Raw genomic sequence first — 20,744 nt, forward strand, 5'->3', positions numbered from 1 at the left:
TTTGTGCCCGCTGGATCTATCCATTTCTGACAGAGCAGTGTTTAAGTCTGCAACTATAATAGATTTATCTGGTTTTCCTTGCAATTCTATCAGCTTTTGTCTCATATATTTTGATGTTCTTTTGTTAGGTGCATACACAGTAAGGATTGTTGTGTCTTCTTAAAATATGTGTTACACTTTTTTAAAAAAACATTTTTTAGTGGTTGCCCTAGAATTTTCAGTATACATTTATAGCTAATCTAAGTCCACTTTCGAATCTAGGTATATCTTGGAGATACTGCGGGTTTGGTTCCAGACCACTGCAGTAAAGCGAATATCGCAACAAAGCATTGTGAAGTTTTTGGTTTCCCAGTTCATATAATATGTCTTGGTGTTGATTATTTTGTGTCAGTATTCTCAAGTATGCATTATATGTCTTAAGCATGTAGTTTAAAACCTTATTTTAGGAAATTTTTCTTGAATTATTTTTCAGTATTTTAGTACAGTTTTTACTATTTAGTTCCCTTCCTTTTTCTTCAGTGATTACTGTTATATAAAAAATTAGAACAATTTTAGTCACTTTCCCTAGAATCCTTTTGTTTCTTCATTTCTTTTTTGGTTTTTAGGATTAGACTCCTTTTTACTTTCTATTTCTCTTAAGGCATTATCTGTTGTGTTTATTCATTCTTGTATTTCTTTGGTTTTAGTCTTTATTTCTGAAATAAAAACATTTTAATTCTAATTCTTTTTTGAGTCATGTTCTCACATTTCTGACTTTCTTCAGTTCTGATGTTGCTTTTTCGTGCCTTGTATAATTTCCCTAATGCTTTTTATCAGTTTTGTGTTTATGCTCTTCTGGCATGCTTTAATTATATGTAGGAATGTCATTTTGCTTTTTTTTTTTAATTTTTTTTTTACCTTTTATTAATTTGTATAAGATTTCGATTTGAAAACTTTCCAATGGGTCATTTAAAAATTAGTTTTCCTGAAATTTTAGATGGAAATATAGTGATTCAGAATAGCATTTTTAACTCGACAGAGTTGTTTTTGATTATGTTTAAGAAGATGGCTGATTGCCTTCTGAGGTCTCCCAGTCTGGTTAATGTCCCTTCTGTTAATGTGAACCTTCTCTTTCCATTGTCTCTGTTGTACCTTTCCTATTCAATTTTGTTTTTCACTCCCAGCAGTTTCTCCTTCCATGCGAGGCTCTGTCCTGGAAGGGAGACCTTGTTGGTCATTTTACAAGTTCAGAGAGGTTTGATTACGTCGTCAGCTTCTAACCTTATGCTGTATGGGCCCTTTGCCATCATCTGCAGTTGGATTGATCGACTCTCCCACCCTTCCCAGTTTTAGTTGTATTTTCAGATTTGCCTACTGTTCTTTGCAGTATATATTTATTTCCTGTTTGGCTTATAGAGCATATATGCTAACAAGCAAACCAGTTTTTACTCCTGTCAAGGCCCCATAATTGCAGGTATTAGTTTTGCCTAACATAGGAATAAGAGTTCTGGCTACAAACTGGTTAAAAATCTGTATAAGAACCAGTTACACCATGAATCTAGGGTTTAGATCCTCTGTCTCACACTTGTCCACATAGCCAGGTGCCTACCTATGGTAATGACTTTCTTGTGCTTGTTCCCATTCGGGTGTCCTTTTACTCCAGTCATATGGGAACATTTAATTCCTTTGTCTCCTTAAAGTCAGGTGGTATCATGTGACAGGTTCTGGCCAGTGGACTTTGAAGGGATGTGTGTTACTTCTGGTTTGACATAGTGAAAAGCCCATGAAGATTCTCGGGTCTTTTTCTTTACCTGGAAAATACCTCGCCTTGTGTTTCATTTGATCCAGGAACAAGATGGTCAGCCTGGGTCCTTGGATGACTGTGAAACAGCCCCTGCCCACCCCTGCTGGACATTTTCCATGAGACAAAAGTAAACTTTTGTCGTGCTGAACCATTGAAATTCTGGAGTTGTTACCATGGCATAATTTAGACCGGGCTGTCTAATACATAGCCACTGTGACTGTGGGGCACTTTGCTAGCATGGGGCTGGTCCTCATGGAGATGTGATGGAAGGGTAAAGCACACACAAGTTTGGAAGTCTTAAGTATGAAAAGAAGGACGGGCAGTATCTTAATAGTAATTTTTATATTTATGATATTGTAATAACATTTTGGATCAATTGAATTAAAATATATAAATTTCAGCTCTTTCACTTTTTTTCATGAGGGTAATAGAAAATTTACAGTTATCACGTGGTCACATTTGTGGCATTACATTTATCCGGGACAGTGCAGAACCCTACCTAGGCTGATTCAGCAAAAGTTGGACCAGTGAGATTCCAGATTTGGAGAGAATACGGTAGAGGAATACACTGTGAATGGGGATTAAGCATAAGTCTACTTGCTAGATTAGGAGATGTGCCCTTTCTGTCCCATGTCCCCTTTCCCACTTGTCTGCAGAGACTGGCAGTCAGAGGTGTATACCCTCCATCTACTGGAGGACTGTTTTCTGAAGAAACTCCAGGGAAAAGAGCAACAGCCTGACATTCCAGGGTCTCCCTAGCTGCACAGGCAGGTAACTGCCCAATTACCCTACAATGAAGCCCACAGGTTTACAAGACCTTCCTATAGCACAGAGTTGTCCACTCGGGGTTCCTGTGCTTCATTCTGATATAAACAGTACACAAGCATCACCAGATATTTTTTGGAAACTTCTAACAGGAAAGTAACTGCTTAAGGGAAAGAGAATAATAACAGTAGCAGTGAGTTGTTTGCATATTAAGACAATGCAGTTAATGAGAATACAAGTAAAAGGAAAAAAATCAGCACATAATCTTTATGATGAGGCTCATCTCCAATACCACCCCCCACCCCTGCATCTTTTACCCCCAATATTTTAAGGAGTGTACTGAAGTATGAACAGTTCTTTGGTTATATAATTTAAGGGAGCAAGAAGATCTGATTTCTTTTAACTCAGTTATTCTTTTGTTTTAAAATTTACAAAGTTGATGGAAGGAAAACTGCCTACAGTAAGGACAATAAAAGCAAAATGGGACAATATTCAAAATTCTCAAAATGAGTGTGATTATTGAAAAATATAGATAAATGTAGAAGCTATTTTTTTCCCTCTGTTGAGCAGTGGTTTATATATGCTATAATCATAGTTTGAGTAAAAGCGCATGTTCTTGTGATCTAACATCTGGATTTGAATCACCTACTAGATGAGGCTCCAAAAAGAAAGCACTTAACCCCATTAAGACACAGAAAGGAAAAATAGGATAAAATTTCCCAGAAGGCAGGGATTTTGTTTTTGTTTTTGTTTTTTTGTTCATTGCTGTGTACCCAGGCCTATGTGTCATGGGACACATAGCTACCGTGTTTTCCCGAAAAAAAGACCTAGCCGGACAATCAGCTCTAATGCGTCTTTTGGGGCAAAGATTAATATAAGACCCGGTCTTATTTTACTATAATATAAGACCGGGTCTTGTAATGTAATGTAATGTAATATAATATAATACTGGGTCTTATATTAATTTTTGGTCCAAAAGATGCATTAGAGCTGATGGTCTGGCTAGGTCTTACTTTTGGGGAAACAGGGTAGCACTCTGTAAATGTACACTGAACGAAAATGAAGAATCCCTATCTCTTAGATTTGTTTTGATGATTAAATACAGTAGTATATGTAACCCATACTGGGCTTCCAAGTATGTATGTATGTGTCTAAAGCTATCCAGATACTAAGTACTGAACTTCATCTGTGTATGATACCTTTTGTCTCACTCTGTCCTCCTCCATAAAGTGAAGAGCTTGATAGCTACTTATTTTTTTTAAAGCTGCTTTAGAAAGGTCTGTGTATCTGTATTAAAAACACCATGTTTTGTAACAGTTTACCAGTGTTGGGAAAACTTTTCAATTATACAAAGTGTCAGATCTTTGAAACTTTGATTTTTTTCCTAGAAAACTACCTTCTTATTGTCAAATTAGAAACTTATATTTGAACTCTGGTGCTTCTTTTTTTCTTATTTGGATGCCTTTTATTTCTTTTTCTTGTCTGATTGCTGTGGTTAGAGCTTCCAGAACTATGTTGAATAAAAGTGGAGAAAGTGTGCAACCTTGCCTTGTTCCTGATTTTAGGGGGAATGGTTTTAGCTTTTTCCCAGTATGATGTTAGCTGTGGGGTTATCATATATGGCCTTTATTATGTTGAGATATGGTCCCTCTATTCCCACTTTCTTAAGAATTTTTATCATAAATGGCTGCTGGATTTTGTCAAATGCCTTTTCTACATCTATTGATATGAACATACGGATTTTATTTTTCATTTTGTTAATGTGGTGTATCACATTAATTGGTTTGCGGATGTTGAACCAACCTTGCATACCAGGAATGAATCCCACTTGATCATGGTGAATGATCTTTTTAATATATTGCTGAATTCTGTTTGCTAATATATTGTTGAGGATTTTTGCTTCTGTGTTCATTAGGGATATCCGCCTGTAGTTTTCTTTTTTTTGTAATGTCTTTGTCTGATTTGGGGATCAGGGTGATAGTGGCCTCATAAAAACAGTTTCGGAGCCTTTCCCTCCTTCTGGATTTTTTGGAATAATGTGAGAAAAGGTGATAATTCTTTTTTGAATGTTTTGTAAAATTCACCTGTAAAGCCATCTGGTCCAGGGGTTATGTTTGTTGGGAGATTGTTGATTACTGATTCAATTTTCCCTGGTAGTAATCAGTCTATTCAAATTTTCCATTTCTTCTTGAGTTAGCATTGGAAGGTTGTATGCTTCTAGAAAATTATCCATTTCTTCCAGATTGTTTAATTTGATTGTCTGTTGTCTAATAGTTACTCATAGTAATTTCTTAAAAATTTTTGTATTTCTGTGTTGTCTGTTGTCACTTCTCTTTCATTCCTGATTTTACTACTTGCGGTCCTCTCTCTCTTTTTTTGGATGAGTCTGGCTAAAGATTTGTCTATTTTGTTTATCTTCTCAAAAAAACCACCTCTTGATTTCATTGATCTTTTGTATTGTTTTTTGGGTCTCTGTTTCATTTATTTCCGCTCTGGTCTTTATTATCTCCTTCCTTGTACTCCCTTTGGGCTTATTTTGCTGTTCATTGTCCAGATCCCTTAAGTGTAAGGATAAACTGTTGATTTGAGATTTTTCTTGTTTCTTTAGGTAGGCCTGAATTGCTGTGAATTTCCCTCTAAGGACTGCTTTCACTGCATCCCATAGATTTTGGGTCATTGTGTTTTCTTTTTCGTTTGTCTCCGGTATCTTTTTATTTCTTTCTTGATCTCATTGTTGACCTATTCATTATTTAGTAACATGTTATTTAGCCTCCATGTATTTGTGTGTTTTTCAGTTTTTTCCTTGTAATTGATTTCTAATTTCATAGCATTGTGGTCAGAAAAGACACTTGATATGATTTCAGTTTTTAAAATTTATTGAGACTTGTTTTGTGGCCTAACGTGATCTATCTTGGAAAATGTTCCATATGCACTAGAGAAGAATGTATATTCTGCAGCTTTGGGGTGAAATGCTCTAAAAATATTAATTAATTCCAACTGGTCCAATGTGTCATTTAAGGCCGTTGTTTCCATATTGATTTTTCTGTCTGGAGGTCCTGTCCCTTGTTGTCAGTGGTGTGTTGAAGTCCCTTACTATGATAGTGTTACTGTTGATCTCTGTCTTTCTGTCAGTCAATATCTGTTTCGTATATTTAGATGCTCTTATGTTGGGTGCATAGATGTTTACAAGGGTTATGTCCTCTTGTCGGATCAATTCTTTTATTATTATGTAGTGCCCATCTTTGTCTTTTAATATATTCTTCATTTTAAAGTCTGTTTTGTCAGATATAAGTATTGCTGCTCCAATTTTTTTCTCATTTCCATTTGCATGAAATATCTTACTCCAACCCTTCACTTTCAGCCTGTGTGTGTCTTTTGATCTGAGGTGAGTCTCTTGTATACAGCATACGCAAGGGTCTTGTTTTCTTCTCCAGTCAGCCACCCTATGTCTTTTGATTGGAGCATTTAATCCATTTACATTTAAAGTGATTATTGATAGGTACATAGTTATTGTCATTTTGTTATTTGTATTTCTTCTGGTCTTTATTAGTTAGATGGTTTTCATCTTCTGCTTACAGAAGCCCTTTTAACATTTCCTGCATTGCTGGCTTGATGGTAATGAATTCCTTTAGCTTACTCTTTTCTGGAAAGCTCTATATCTTGCCTTCAATTTTAAATGATAGCCTTGCTAGATAAAGCAATCTAGGTTGTAGGCCTTTGTTTTTCATCGCTTGGAATACCTCCTGCCACTCCCTTCTGGCCTGCACAGTTTCTGTAGAAAAGTCATTTGATAGTCTTATGGGAGTTCCCTTGTATGTAACCTGCTGTCTTTCTCTTGCTGCTTTTAGGATTCTCTCTTTGTCTTTAACCTTTGCCATTTTAACTATAATGTGTCTCGGTGTGGACCTGTTTGGGTTATCCTGGTTGGAACTCTCTGCACTTCCTGGGCTTGTATGTTGGTTTCCTTCACCAGGTTAGGGAAGTTTTCGGACATTATTACTTCAAATATGTTATCAATCCCTTGCTTCCTCTCTTCACCTTCTGATATTCCTGTGATGCGCATGTTGTTGCACTTGATGTTATCCCAGAGGTCTCTTAAACCATCTTCATTGTTTTTTATTCTTTTTTCTTTTTGTTCTGTTTGGGTGATCTCTGCTAACTTGTCTTCTAAGTCGCTGATTTGATCCTTTGCTTCATCTAACCTGCTGTTAATTCCTTCAAGTGAGTTCTTTATTTCAGTAATTGTGTTCTTTATTTCTAACTCGTTGTTCATTATGATTTCTCTGTCCTTCTTTATGTCGTCCCTAAGCTCCTTAATCATTCTTATCATCAGTGTTCTGAACTCTGTCTCTGAAAGGTTGGTTACCTCTGTTTCATTTGGTTCCACTTCTGGAGGTTTCTTCTGTTCTTTTATTTGCGACCTGTTTCTGGAGGTTTCTTCTGTTCTTTTATTTGGGACACTCTCTGTGTTTGCTTCGATGTATTAGGTAGATTCCTTAGGGCTCTTCGTCTTTGCTGGGTGATCTTCATGTAGTATGTGTCCTTTATATTTGACTTGGGCCACTTCCCTATTCTCCTGTGCATGTGCTCCAAAGGTGACCCTTGTGTTGTGTATATTGTCCTGTTAAAGTTGAGCTTTAATTGTTTTTGGCTTGTCAGTAGGTAGGATTGACTCCTAGGCTGACTAGCTGTGAGAATGGGCTCTGCCCACAGTGTACGAGCTGCTGTGTGAGGGTCTCTGGTGCTTCTTTTGATGATATGTTATCTAAAAATAATGTCACTTTATAACACCAACTTCATAGATTATTGTAGTGGTTGTTATCCTAGAGATTACTAATAGGGCTATAGTCTCCATACATACCATGGATTCTCCTGTTTTTCATTGATTGACCTTAATGTGCACGTTAACTGTGGAGAAGAAATGATTTTCCCAACTTCCTCCAGTACTTTCTTTTATGGTCATGTGATAGGACTGTAAAGTCAGTCTTTCATTCTTTTTTTATAAGCAAACATTGGGAAAACTAAATTTTATTCTTAATTCGGTCTTGACATGGCCTCTTCTTTGTATCCTTAGTTATATGAGTTCATTCAGCTAGTGTTCAGGTGGTTCTCCAGGTTGATTGTTCTATCATTTAATTGTAATTTTGATGTGGTTGTGGGAGGAGGCAAGCACAGCGTTTACCTACTCCGCCATCTTGATCAGAACCTCTCAGGGTGAGAGTCTAGAGTCTTTGATTCTTGATTGGAAGGAGAACTACAATGAGTATCAATGTCGGCTGTGATATGGGCTTCAGAGTGGCTGTGTATTTGTCATCTGGGTCACCACCACTCTAGAATCTAGGCCCATGGTGGTACAGTGGCCAGGCACAGTGCACCCTTCCTGGGCCACCCCAGCTCTCCTAGTAGAATGCCCAATTGAGCTGTACCTGTCCCTGCTTGCATACTATCAAACCCTGCCATTCTTTGCAGTGCCACTGTAAATTCAGCCCACAATGATCTCTCTACGTATGAAGCAGTCGTCTTTTGTACTTCTCTGTTAATCGTCATGTGTGGTGCTATGAAAATATTCGTGTTGTCATTTTGTACTACGGTTTAAGCTTTAATATATTTATGGCTTGACTCCCCAAGTTGATTAAATGTTGCTTGCGGCAGGGAACTGTGTCTTACATGTTTCAAAATTTACTGTAATGCCCTCAGAGGTATCATCAAGTGATTCCTTTTCTTTCTCTTTCAGGCTTACTTGCCTGTTGATAATAGAGCTGTTCTCTGAGATTAAAACATACCTAGCCTCACAAACTTAGTCCCAGAAGTCAACAATATGTTTTGCAAGTAGGTGGATACATCATAGTCAGGCTGTTGGATTATGTGCATTATACTGGGATGGTTGCTTCTAATTGTCTGTCTCAAACTTCAAAATCTGTTGTTGCTTCTTTTTGAAATCTTACTTGATTGCCCTGGTTGCTCATCCTGCTTACAAGACCTTCCCTTAGGCATGTGACTCACTGATTTAAAAGACAGTGCTGTACGGTAATTAACTACCTGACTCTCATCACAGATAGATGAAAACTTAAATGCAGGCTTCCCAGCTGAAACTGTCTTCCCTGTGTGTTTACCCACCTACGGACATGTAGCAACCCTGTCCCACCCCAGGCCTTTGGAGGAAATGTCTGTAGTCCTTTTCCCCTCTTGTTGGAAGTGATTAGTCTGCATAGTCTTGTACAAGTGATGGATTTTATATGGGTCCTGTTAATTGAAAATAATTTTACTTTCTGTAATTTCTATAATGTCATTTGTTTAGTCTCATTGATGCACACATTTGGGTGAATGGCAGTTGGGTTTTTAATGAAGGTGGTTTTAAGTTCTTAGTAAATAATCATTAAGCCAAATACTACACACAAGTTAAATGGATTGAATTCTTCTTGGACTTGTTTTTTTTTGTCCAACATTATGATTTGAGATTTCACTCATGTTGATATACTTATCTGAGGTACATTTCATTTTCACTACTATGTGGTAATTCCATTATATGAATATACCACAATTTATCCATTTTACTGTTGTTGGACACTTGGGTTTCCTTTTGTTTTCGCTATTATGAAAATGATGCTGTAAATATTCCTATACATGCTTTCTGGTAGATATATGCCAAAGGCGTCGTAATTTATCCACCTAGAGCTAGAGCTTTTGGATCTTTGGGAATGTACAGTGTCAACTTTACAAGGTGGTGGCAAAAAATTTTCTTGTAAAGAGTTATGCATTAAACCAAATAAGGAATTCAAGGTGAACAGATGTGTGAGAGGATGGAAAAATAAGATAACGAGTTCTGTTTCATGTATTTTGAGTTTTAGCATCTCATTAGAAATGTTAAGTAGGGTTTTGAGATATGTTTCCAGTTTTTAGCTCCACCCATCTTTGTTTTTTCCTCAGTTGACTCATTCATGTGTCTCATCTTTTTCTTCTCCTTGAAGTGTCTTTTAAAAATTACTGTAATATCACAGCATAAAAATGACTTGATCATAATGGAAGATGTGTTCGGTTTTTATAACCCCAGCGTCAGGCTGTCAAATGCAGCCTTTTTTTTTTTTTTCCTTCCTTTTCTTTTAAGTAGACCTTGAACCACAGAGCTGCATTAAGCTAGATTTTGGTTCTCGGTGATGATATAAATGAAAAGTAGGGAAAGGGTGCTGTTATTATATTAGTAAACATGCATTGTAGCTAGCTTTTAGCAAGGGGAAGAAAACTTAACTAAAAAAGAGACGCAAGTTAAAACAAATAAGCAAACAAGCAAGTAAATAAATAAGTCAATAAACACAGCACTCTTCTGGGACCATTTAGAACTGGAGCAAACAGCACTACGTATCACTAGTCCCTGATGATTTCACTGTATTGTAGCGTAACTCTGTAATTGGTGTTCATAATGTTAATTCTAAGTAATCTTCATACCTCATTTGAGAAATTGCAACAATGCACGTTTTAGAAGAATTGGTGAACCTTAAGCAATCTAGAATCATTTCCTAACTCTTCCTGATGGTAGAAATTGTACTGTTTATACACAGTGAAGCTGTTCAGAGGAACTTGATCCGTGCTCCTTTTACCTGTCAGCTAATAAGACAAATGACCTATTGGTAATCTCTCAAAATTCTACAGGAAAAAAATGGGTGATATGTATTTCTTTACTGACTGAATTGGATTTATTTGTAAAGGGAAGTAAGATGTGTCAAGTAATTTAAATGTTTTATACTGTGAATATTATTGTATTATACTGTTAATAAATTATAGAAAAAAATGAAAATGAAAATATCAAAGTGTTTTTCATGCTTCATTGTCAGGAAGGCTAAATTGAAAAAGAACATGCTGGCAGATGATTATTTGGGGGTTCATTTTGCTGCAGATGGCTGCATCAAACTTTCTGTATTTGCCACCCCTAGAACAGACCATCTCTCACCTAGAAGTAACCATGGTTTCCAGAGCCAGAGGGTGAGGGATATAGAGGGAACTGAAGACCCAGAATTTGATCTAGAAACTGCTGGATTGTTAGACCTCTATTATGGGGATTCTTCATTCCCACAGGATACTAGAAACCACTGCAGAATTGGAGGTTCCTAGCTAATTTGAAAGAAATAATGTATCTTGAATAGTCTTTGAACAATATGTTCTATTCAACATCTAATTTAAAGCAAAGGTAAAAAAATATTTTTAGAAAGTAGGGTTTTAAAATTTTTTAATTTTAAAATACAGATTCATAGGACATGGCAAAAAAAGTTAAGTAGAGGTCCCTTGTACCCTTCACCTTCCCCCAGTGGTTACTTCATACCTGTAGTACAATATCAAACCCGAAATTGACATTGATATATTTTGTGTGTATATTCTCTGCCATTTAAACATTCGTGTAGATTTCATGTAACCATCACAGCTTAAGAAACAGATTGCATCACCACAGAGGTCTCCCTTGTGCTTGCTGTCCATACACCTGCCCCACGTGGCAACCATTAATCTCTTTTCCAGCTCTATGATTTTTGTCATTTAGAGAGTGTTTTATAAATGGAATCACATCGTATCTTTTTTTACTCTGCCTGATCCTTTGAAATCCATCCAAGTTGCTGTGTGACTCAATAGTTCATTCCTTTTTAATGCTGAATAGGATTCCATGGTATGGATGTACCATAGTTTGTTTAACCATTCACTTTTTAAAGGACATTTTCCAGTTTGGGACTATTTAAAAATAAAGCTGCTATGAATATTCATATTCATTTCTTTGGAACAGCGGCTCAGGAGTGCAGTTGGTAACATGTAAGTGTGAATGCAGTTTTTAAAGAAACTTTCAAACCATTTTCTAAAGTGGTGGTTCCATTTTACATTCTCCCAGCAGTGTACGAGAGATCCATTATCTGCACATTCTTGCCAAAACTGGGTATTGTCACTTTTGTATTTTAGCTGTTCAGTAGGTATATAGTGATACCTCAGCATAGTTATAATTTGTATTTCCCTGATGGCTGATGTTATTGAGCATATTTTTCATGTGCTTATTTGCCATCCAAATATCTTCAGTGAAATAGCGCTCATACTCTTTGCCCATTTTCTAGGTGAAATTTTTTTTTTTAAATTTGAATTCTGAGATTTCTTTATATTTTCTAGATGAGTCCTTTGTCACATATATGGTTTGCAGATATATTTTCCCAGTCTGTACCTTGTTTTTTCATCTTAACAGGGCCTTTTGCAAAGCAAACATTTTAAATTTTGATGGAAGTCTAATTTATGTGTAATTTATCCGTTTTTTTCCTTTTATGGATCATTCTTTGGGTATCTTTTTCCATTCCCACCATCGTCCCCAGTCCCATAGGACCATTAATATATTTTCTGTGTATGGACTTATGTATTTCATATAAACGGGGTCATAGAATATGTGGCCTTTTATGTCTGGCTTGTTTAATCTAGCTAAAGATTTTCAAGGTTCATCCATGTTTTGTCAGAATTGGTTCGTTTTATGACTTCATTTATTTTTATGGCTGAGTAATATTCCATTGGGTGGCTGTACCACTAATCAGTTGATGGACACTTTTTTGCCTATACTCAGAACAGTTGGTGTGTACCCTTCCAGCCCTTCACCTTCCTCATACACTCTCCTGTATGTATGTATAGGTTGTTTTTGTTTTTGTTTTAAATGGGGAGTGATTTATAATTTTTTTTTAACTTAAGGGTATTTGGGACATCTTTCCCAAATACCAGTGCAAATGTCAGTGCAAATAAATAAGATGTGTCTCATTCTTTTTAGTGACTGTATAGTAGTGTTCAGTGTGGCTATTAACTGATCCCACACTGATAACCCTTTAGGTGATATTATGACGTCCTGTTTTTTTTGTTTTTCTTATGTAACATTGGCGGTAACCATCCTTATACAAGTGTCTTTGTGGTGCAGAGCTCATTTTATCTACTTTTGGATTTTTCTCTTCATAGTCATTCTTCATCAGTCACTTATTCAAAAAAATATAGATTACCTTCTGTGCGCTGGTCACTGCACTGTGCTTAAAAGCACAAGGGACAAGCATTAGTAAAATGCTATTGCTGTACTCAGCTTATCTTAGTTAAGAAGATATACCTATAAATAGATAATCATAATTCAGTATGATACGCGCTACAATGTGTAATTTTTTACCAGACACCTGTGGAATAAATAGCTATGTAGGTAGTGGGGAAGATTAAACAAAAGGGAACGTACTTGAGATGAGTCTTTGTGAGGACAAATGGAAGTTGACTTGGCAGAAGATACTGATAAGAACATTCTGACTTTTGAATTCGAATAGCAAGTTTGAAGAAAGGTAGAGGCATCAAACAGCCTGGCATACTTAGGAAATAGCAAATAGTTTAATATGGCCAGCAGGGGGCTTTGGGGCAGAGGTTGTAGCTGAAGATAAATAGATTGAAATAGATTGAAAGCAGATTACAGCAATCTGTGAATGTCCTCCTAAAGAATTTGGACTCCATTTTGTACATAATTGGACATCACTGTAAATTTTAACTTGCATTTTTTTATTTTTCGTAAATTCTTAGAGTTGTGCTGTGAATATTTTATTATATTTCCATCACTGCCCCAAATTTCCCACTCCAACCCCTTACTCTAGACAACCAATGCTTTGCTTTCTATCTCTCTAAATTTACCTTTTCTGAACATTTCTCATACAGTAAGTCCTCACTTAATGTCGTTATAGCATCTGTGACTTTAAGTGAAACTATGTATAACAAAACCAATTTTACCATAGGCTAATTAATATAAACAAGAATTAAGTTCCTGTGGTATCTCATTAACATTATAATGAAACATTATTTGAGCACCTGCTCTATGTGGAATCATAGAATAGCAGTATTTTGCATCTAGCTTCTTTTACTTAGCACGTCATTGAGGTATGTTCATGTTGTGATATGTATCAGTATTTTGTCCCTTTTTATTACCTGGTAATATTCCATTGTATGATTATACCTCACTTAGTTTTTTACTGTTTCCAGTTTTGGGCTATTATGAATAATGCTGAAAAAATTTGTAAAGAAGTCTTTGTATAGACACATATTTTCATTTCTCTTGGGTAGGTTCCTATAGAGGGAATTTTGGATTATATAGTGGTGAGTTTATGCTTATATTTAACTTTTTAAGAAATTGCCAAACTGTTCTCCAGAGTGACTGCATTTTATAACTATGTGTGAGAATTCCAGTTTCTCTATGTTCTTAACACCTTGCTATTTATTGTCTGTCTTTTTGATTCTGGCCATTCTACTGGGTATGTAGTTTTAATTTGTATTTTCCTAGTGACTTATTATGTTTATAATCTTTTCATGATGCACAGTTGTATTTTAGAAATACTTGTACAGTGAAAGACGTGAGAATAGAGGCAGTCTATATGAAAATGAGAGCCTGTACTAGATGTGTTCAGAGATGAGGGGGACAGATTTTAAAGATATATACAGTTAAAATAATTGCTGTTTCCACTGGGTTACTCTTGGTAATTGAAAATTGCTTAAACAATGAGAGAGTTTAGTATAATAAAAAGGTCCAAAATTAATATGGTTCTAGGATTAATTCATTCCGTTTTAGGAATATCACTAAGAGCACAGTTTCTTTCCATCTGTAAATGCTGCCATTCGTGATCTGTTGCGTTGTCCTCTTAGGCTATCTCCTTCCTCATGGTCCTACGATGGCCATAGTTCTGCTTGACAAATTCAAACCCAAAGTTGCCTGGGGAAAAAAAATGGGTGTTTTCACGTAGGTGTCTTTTTTTTCATCAGCCAGGAAAACGTTTCCCAGAAGCTCCCCAGCGAACTTAGTGTCTTGTTTTATTGGTCAGAATTGCCAGTGCTTCTTACAAAACCACTCATTGGAAAGGGGAATGGAAATTGCCACATTGACTTAGACCAGAGTGTTCTAACCCTGGTGTTAAGCACTTTTTTCTCATATCTCTTCTGGAAAAAGCTTTTCCCCTCTAGAGCCTTTTGATTCTCTGCTGTATAGTTCTGATAGGTAAGGTTTTCTCGACAATTCGGTGCTTCAGATCAGCTAATATCTGTTGAAATCCTATTCTGTATCTTCTACTGTGTTAGATTCCAGGATGCAGCAGTGAATAAGAAACTTACAGTTTGGTGTGGAAATATGCTTAAGCAGAAGAGTACTATGATAGAATTGTGCACTGAAGTTCATTTGTATTATGGGTTTAATAACATTGGTTATATCTTTGGTTTTATGAGGAAAGGCATCTTGAGATTCAAAATCAAGCTTATATTCTATTTATAAATGAATTTTTGGAACATTTAGAACACAACCCATTCATAAATTGACCCCTTTCTGTGTTATGTTGCTACATGCTATATTATAGAAGTGCATGTTATACTACTATTCATTTGAGTTTCTTACATCTAAAACTGCATTGTGTTTTTCTAAAGCATACTGTATGAATTTTCCAGTTAACATGCCAAAGGTTTTAACATTGATGCCTTTAGTTTAAGAGCCCAAACAAAATGTCTTGTGCAATATTTTGTAAGTGATTCTGATGTTTTTAAATGGTGATATGAATGCAGCTGTAGCATTTACAGCAGCATGTGTACAGTATCTGTGGTGAGCTTTTATGGGTGTTAAGAGGACAAATGAAGATGATGAAGAAGACATTTGGAGTGGTGGAAGGAAAAAATGTATAGTCAATATTGCTAATTTTGTTATATTAAGAAATCTAGCCTTTTGACATCTGGTACAAACTCAAAAATAATCTTAAACTTAAATCTTAAAAAAGTTGTCTTACACTGAGTATATTTATCAAAAGCATATTTATGCTATTCTTTTCTATAAAGTAAATCTTATTAATATAGGAATTAATGGGTTACGGTTTAACACCTCAGAAGCAAAGATAGCTATATTGTCCACATTTGATGTTTGTTACTGATGGGTCCTTTAGAGCACCCCGGTAGTGATCTTTAAAGTACCTCATTGATTTAAAATTTGAAAACCAAGAAGGATATGTACATTTTGAGGGCAAAAGAAGGTATTTTGTAAAGGCAATGTGGGATCAAAATGAACTTTTCACATTTGTTTGCAGATACTATCTGAGGAAATGCTAATGTGTTAGCTCTGAATTACAAAATATTAGAATATGTCTAGAAAGATTTGATTTTCATTAATTCTGAGTTATTAAGAAGCTCTGATGTGTTTTGAAAAGAATTACCTTTTCCTTATTATGTTTCCTAGGATGTACAGGCTTGAAAATTGCAGGTATAAAATCTTTGGTGAAAATTTTATTACTTATACCTGTTTAGTGTTCGGTTTTGAATAGATCCATTGTGGTTGTTAAATACATTTGTAGTGCTAGAATCTTGCGATAAATTTAAAACAAAGATTTTTATTAAAATATATTGGTTTCAGTTGTACACCATAGTTATTCAACATTTATATACCTAAGGAAGTGATCACCATGATAAGTCCAGCAACCATCTGACACTGTACCACGCTATCACAATATTACTGACTATATTCCCTACGCTGTACATTACATCCCTATGACTTGTTTTATACCTGGAAATTTGAACCTCTTATTCCCCTTCACCTTTTTCCCCTTTCTAAAATTTTTCAATTACAGTTGACATTCAATACTATTTTATATTAATTTCAGGTATACAGCATAGTGGTTGGACGTTTATATAATTTAAGAAGTGATCCCCCTGACGAGTCTAGTACCCACCTGGCACCACATAGTTATTATTGATTATATTCCCTATGCTTTACTTCACATCCCCATGACTATTTTGCAACTACCAATTTGTACTTTTTAATCCCTTCCCCTTTTTCACCCTGCCTCCAACACCCCTCCCATGTGGCAACCATCATGATGTTCTCTGTATCTGTCTGTTTTGTTTGTTAATTTTGTTCCCTAGATTCCACATATAGGTGAAATCACATTGCATCTGTCTTTCTCTGTCTGACACTCCACTCAGCACAGTACCCTCTAGGTCCATCCATACTGCCACAGATGGCAAGAACCAATTCCCTTCTATGGCTGAGCAATACACACATACACACACACACACACACACACACACACACACACACACAGACAGACACACAGACACACATAATATATATATGTACTACGTTCTCTTGGTCCATTCTTCCATCAACAGACACCCAGGCTGTCTCCACATCTTGGCCATTGTAAACAATGCTGCAATGAACATATGAACACATGTCCCTTTGAAGTAGTATTTTGGGTTCTCTGGGTAGATACCCAGAAGTGAGATCCTTCTTTGTCTCTTGCTATAGCCTTTGTTTTAAAGTCTATTTTGTGTGGTGTAAGTATTGCTACTCTAGCTTTTTTGTTTGTTTCTATTTTCATTAAACACTTTTTCCATCTTTTTACTTCCAGTGTGGTGTGTGTCTTTCAATCTGAAGTGAGTCTCTTTAAGGCAACATATGTAAGGGTCTTGTTTTCATATCCATTTAGCCACGCTTTCTTTTGATTGGCACATTTGATCCATTTACATTTAAAGTAATTGTTGATAGATATGTAGTTATTGCCATTTTATTATTCATAGTTTTCATCTTTTTATTTTTTTGGTCTTAAAGAAGTCCCTCTAACATTTTTATAATACTGGTTTGGTGGTAGTGAACTCCTTTAGATTTTTCTTTTCTGGGGAGCTCTTTTTTTTTTAATTAAAGATATTGGGGTGACAATGATTATTAAAATTACATAGGTTTCAAGTGCACAATTCTATAATACATAATCTATATATCAGATTGTGTGTTCACCACCCAGCGTAAGTTCTCCGTCCTTCACCATTGTTTTGACCCCATTTACCCTCTTCTACCACCCCTCTCCCCGCTTACCCTCTGTGGGAAGCGCTTTATCTGTCCCTCGATTCTAAATGATAGCTTTGCTGAGTAGAATAATCTTGGTTGTAGGTACTTGCTTTTCATCATTTTGAATATTCCATGCCAATCCCTTCTGGCCTGCAAAGTTTCTTTTGAGAAATTAACTGCATTTTTATGGGGGATTCCTTGTAGGTAATAACTGCTTTTCTCTTTCTGCTTTTAAGATTCTCTCTTTGTCTTTAACCTTTGGCATTTTAATTATGATGTGTCTTGATGTGGGCCTCTTTGGGTTCATCTTGTTTGGGACTCCTGCACTTCCTGGGCTTGCATGTCTGTTTCCTTTGTCAGATTAAGGAAGTTTTTCGTCATTATTTCTTCAAATAGGTTTTCAATTCCTTGCTCTTTGTCTTCTCCTTCTGGTACCTCTTTGATGCTAATGTTGTTATGCTTGATATTGTCCCAGAGGCCCCTGAATCTCTCCTCATATTTTTTTTTTTGGATTCTTTTTTCTTTTTGCTGTTCTGATTGGCTGTTTTCTGCTACCTTCTAAATCGCTGATTCGATCTTCTGCTCATCTAATCTGTTGATTCTCTTTATTGTATTCTTTATTTCTGACTCGTTCTTTATGTTTTCTATCTCCATTTTTATATTTCTTATGTCTCTGTTGAAGTTCTCCTTGCGATCATTGAGTTCCTTATAACCAGTGTTTTGAACTCTTCATCTGGTAAACTGCTTCTCTCCATTTTGTTTGGTTCTTTTTCTGGAGCTTTGTTCTGTTCTTTTATTTGAGACTTGATTCTTTGTCTTCCCTTTTTGGCTGCCTCCCTGTGTTTGTTTCTGTGTAGTAGGTAGGGTTACTATTTCTCCCAGCTTTACTAGAGTTGCCTTATGTAGTAGGTGTCCTGTGCGGCGTAGTCATGCAGTCTCCCTGGTCCCCTGAGCCAAGTACTCAGGTATATCCCTTCTGTGGATTGTATGTGCCCTCTTGTTGTAGTTGAACCTGGGTTGCTGTTTGCATGTCAGTGGGAGGGATTGACCCTCAGGCTGATTGATTGTGAGGACTGTCTGTGACTACAATAGAGTAGTGGTTGTACAGGGGTGACCCTATGGAACTGGATTCTCTTTAGCGGCGCTCTGGTGCCTGCCTAGACTGCCCTTTGGGTGTCACCCTTGACTGCATCTGGGTGGTGCTCAGTCTGAAGCTGGCCACTGGGTGTGGCAGCCCCCAGAGAGTCCTTGGAGTGGCTCTGCCACAGGCCCACTTCAGCCTCAGCCTGTGCCTTGCCTGGGACCACCCGAAATGATCCACAAAGCAGTCTGCAGATGGCCGTGACTGCACTGGGCTTGGAGGTGCCCTGAGCGGCCAAGCAACAAGCCCAAGGTTGGCTGCTGCTAGTGCCAGTCTTAGGGCTGCTCGTCAAGAGGTATGGGACATGCCAAAGCGAGACGCTGCTTGTTTAGGTTTGAGAAACTTGAGTGATTTTAGGCAAGTCCACAGCATGGTCCAAGACAGGCCCTTTTTTTGCAAAAGCCACTGGAAACAGCTTAGATGGGCCTCAAAAATGGGTGGGGCAGGATCTGGGAATCACCTGGGTGGGGCAGACATCAGGTGTTAGCCAGGTTGATGGAGACTCAGGTATGGCAGCCATCTGTGTCTGTGCTCTGGGAAGGGGGAAGGGCTCAACTAAGAAACAATTAATTTTTCCAGCATTTCTGTCTGAGAAAAAGCTGCCCCTCCAGCCCTTGCCCTGCAGCCAGATAATTTAATTCCTCCCCATATATCCCTCCTTTCAAGCTGCTACTCCAGCATTGGAGCTTAGAGCAAGTGAGTTCATCAGTGAGTAAGACCATGTGCAGGCCCTTTAAGAGGAATGCCTGAGATTCCAGCTGCCTTCCATCTCACTCAGCTATAATCTCCACTGGTTTTCACAGTCTGAAGTTAAGGGGACATCTCTCCCCAGCACTGAAACCTTGGGCTGGCGAGGGGCTGGACCCCTCATTTCTCCAGGTGGACCTCCACAGCCAAGGTATCCCTCCTGATTTTTAACAGTCAGAGGTGGGTGTGGAACCAGCCTGTTCCATGTCTCTGCCCTTCTTACCAGTCTCCAGGTGGCTTCTTCAGAATGTCCTTAGAGGTAGGACTTCAGTTCAGCTAGACTTCAGGTGATTCTCAATGATCGTTGTTCTGATGTGGTCATGCAAGGAGGCAAGCACAACTTTCACCTACTCCACCATCTTCACTAGGAAATCTTGTGGTAAATTACCATGTAAGTTAAGTGATTAAAGTTGTTGGGAACATTTTGCCTATGTAAATCCTATTTCTGTGCATGTACGCATTTATAGACCTCTACTTATAGGTCTGTAGTACTATATTGCAAAGTTAGGGAAAGCTTTACTTTATTCACAAAATTCCTAGTATGTAAAAAGTGATTTGCTGATCCGTACTTCACTGAGAATCACTTGCTGTCGATTTGATTGTCTTTTATTTGCTTGGTTTTTCTTAGTCTTAAATTCAATCTTTAGAAAAGGTTTTCTGAAGTTTATGTTTTGTCATGTATTTGCACTGTAAGATATTGGAGGGGGAGTATAGATAATTCAGGGTCTTGAACTTTGAAAATGATGTATTTGAAGATTCTTTTGTTTATTTTATTTTAATTAACTTTAGATTTAGCCTCGAGCTTGAAACTTTTTTTTCCATACCAAGGAAAAACTGTATTGTAATAAATAGTGCTGTAATAAACAATGGTTGTTAAGTGGTTTGCATATTAATTTTATTTATTATTTGATCTATTGGAACTGTCTGGTAGAATTAGAATCAGGCCATATATTTTTAAACATAGTCACTTTGATGAGAATAGGTTAATCTGATTGTCTTCCACACACACCCTTAGGGAAGAATGGAGTTGTTGACAAAGAATGGCTTTCGAAGAAAATCTTTATGCTGTATCTAAAATGGAAACACAGTGTATTTCGTGTTTGGTTAGTATAAGGGGAATTTTTAAGACGATGAGCATCTCAGAAAAAAAGAAAAAAAACAGCAACTAAGCGCCAACTCTCCATCCCTTCTCTCCCTCCTTTCCCTGAGTGGTGGTCTGAGTATTATAGTCATATGAGTACCCTGAAAAATGTTAGGGACCTGGTTAAGTTGTAGGTAACCAGTGCATTGAGGGTCCTGTTAAAGGCTCCTCAATGCAGACAAAGCGTTACTAATTGCTTTCAGGGTCAGTCTATCTTTAGTTGGACCATGAAAGATTTAGCATGGTCCTGTGACAGCCTGTCTGCTGAGTGGCGACTCCTGATTTTAAGAAAGGCTGCTATCTGATATGCTAGACCGTTTCAGGTTGCCCCAGTTTATAT

General features: G+C 37.0%; 1 protein-coding gene across 1 annotated transcript in view; it reads left to right on the forward strand.

Moving 5' to 3' along the window:
• Nucleotides 1-20,744, forward strand: part of BMPR1A (bone morphogenetic protein receptor type 1A) — a 138,916-nt gene that overhangs the window by 50,305 nt on the left and 67,867 nt on the right. The gene's annotated exons all lie outside the window — the stretch shown is intronic.

The sequence above is a fragment of the Rhinolophus ferrumequinum genome, chromosome 16 (assembly GCF_004115265.2).
Source record: "Rhinolophus ferrumequinum isolate MPI-CBG mRhiFer1 chromosome 16, mRhiFer1_v1.p, whole genome shotgun sequence".
Lineage (NCBI taxonomy): Eukaryota > Metazoa > Chordata > Mammalia > Chiroptera > Rhinolophidae > Rhinolophus > Rhinolophus ferrumequinum.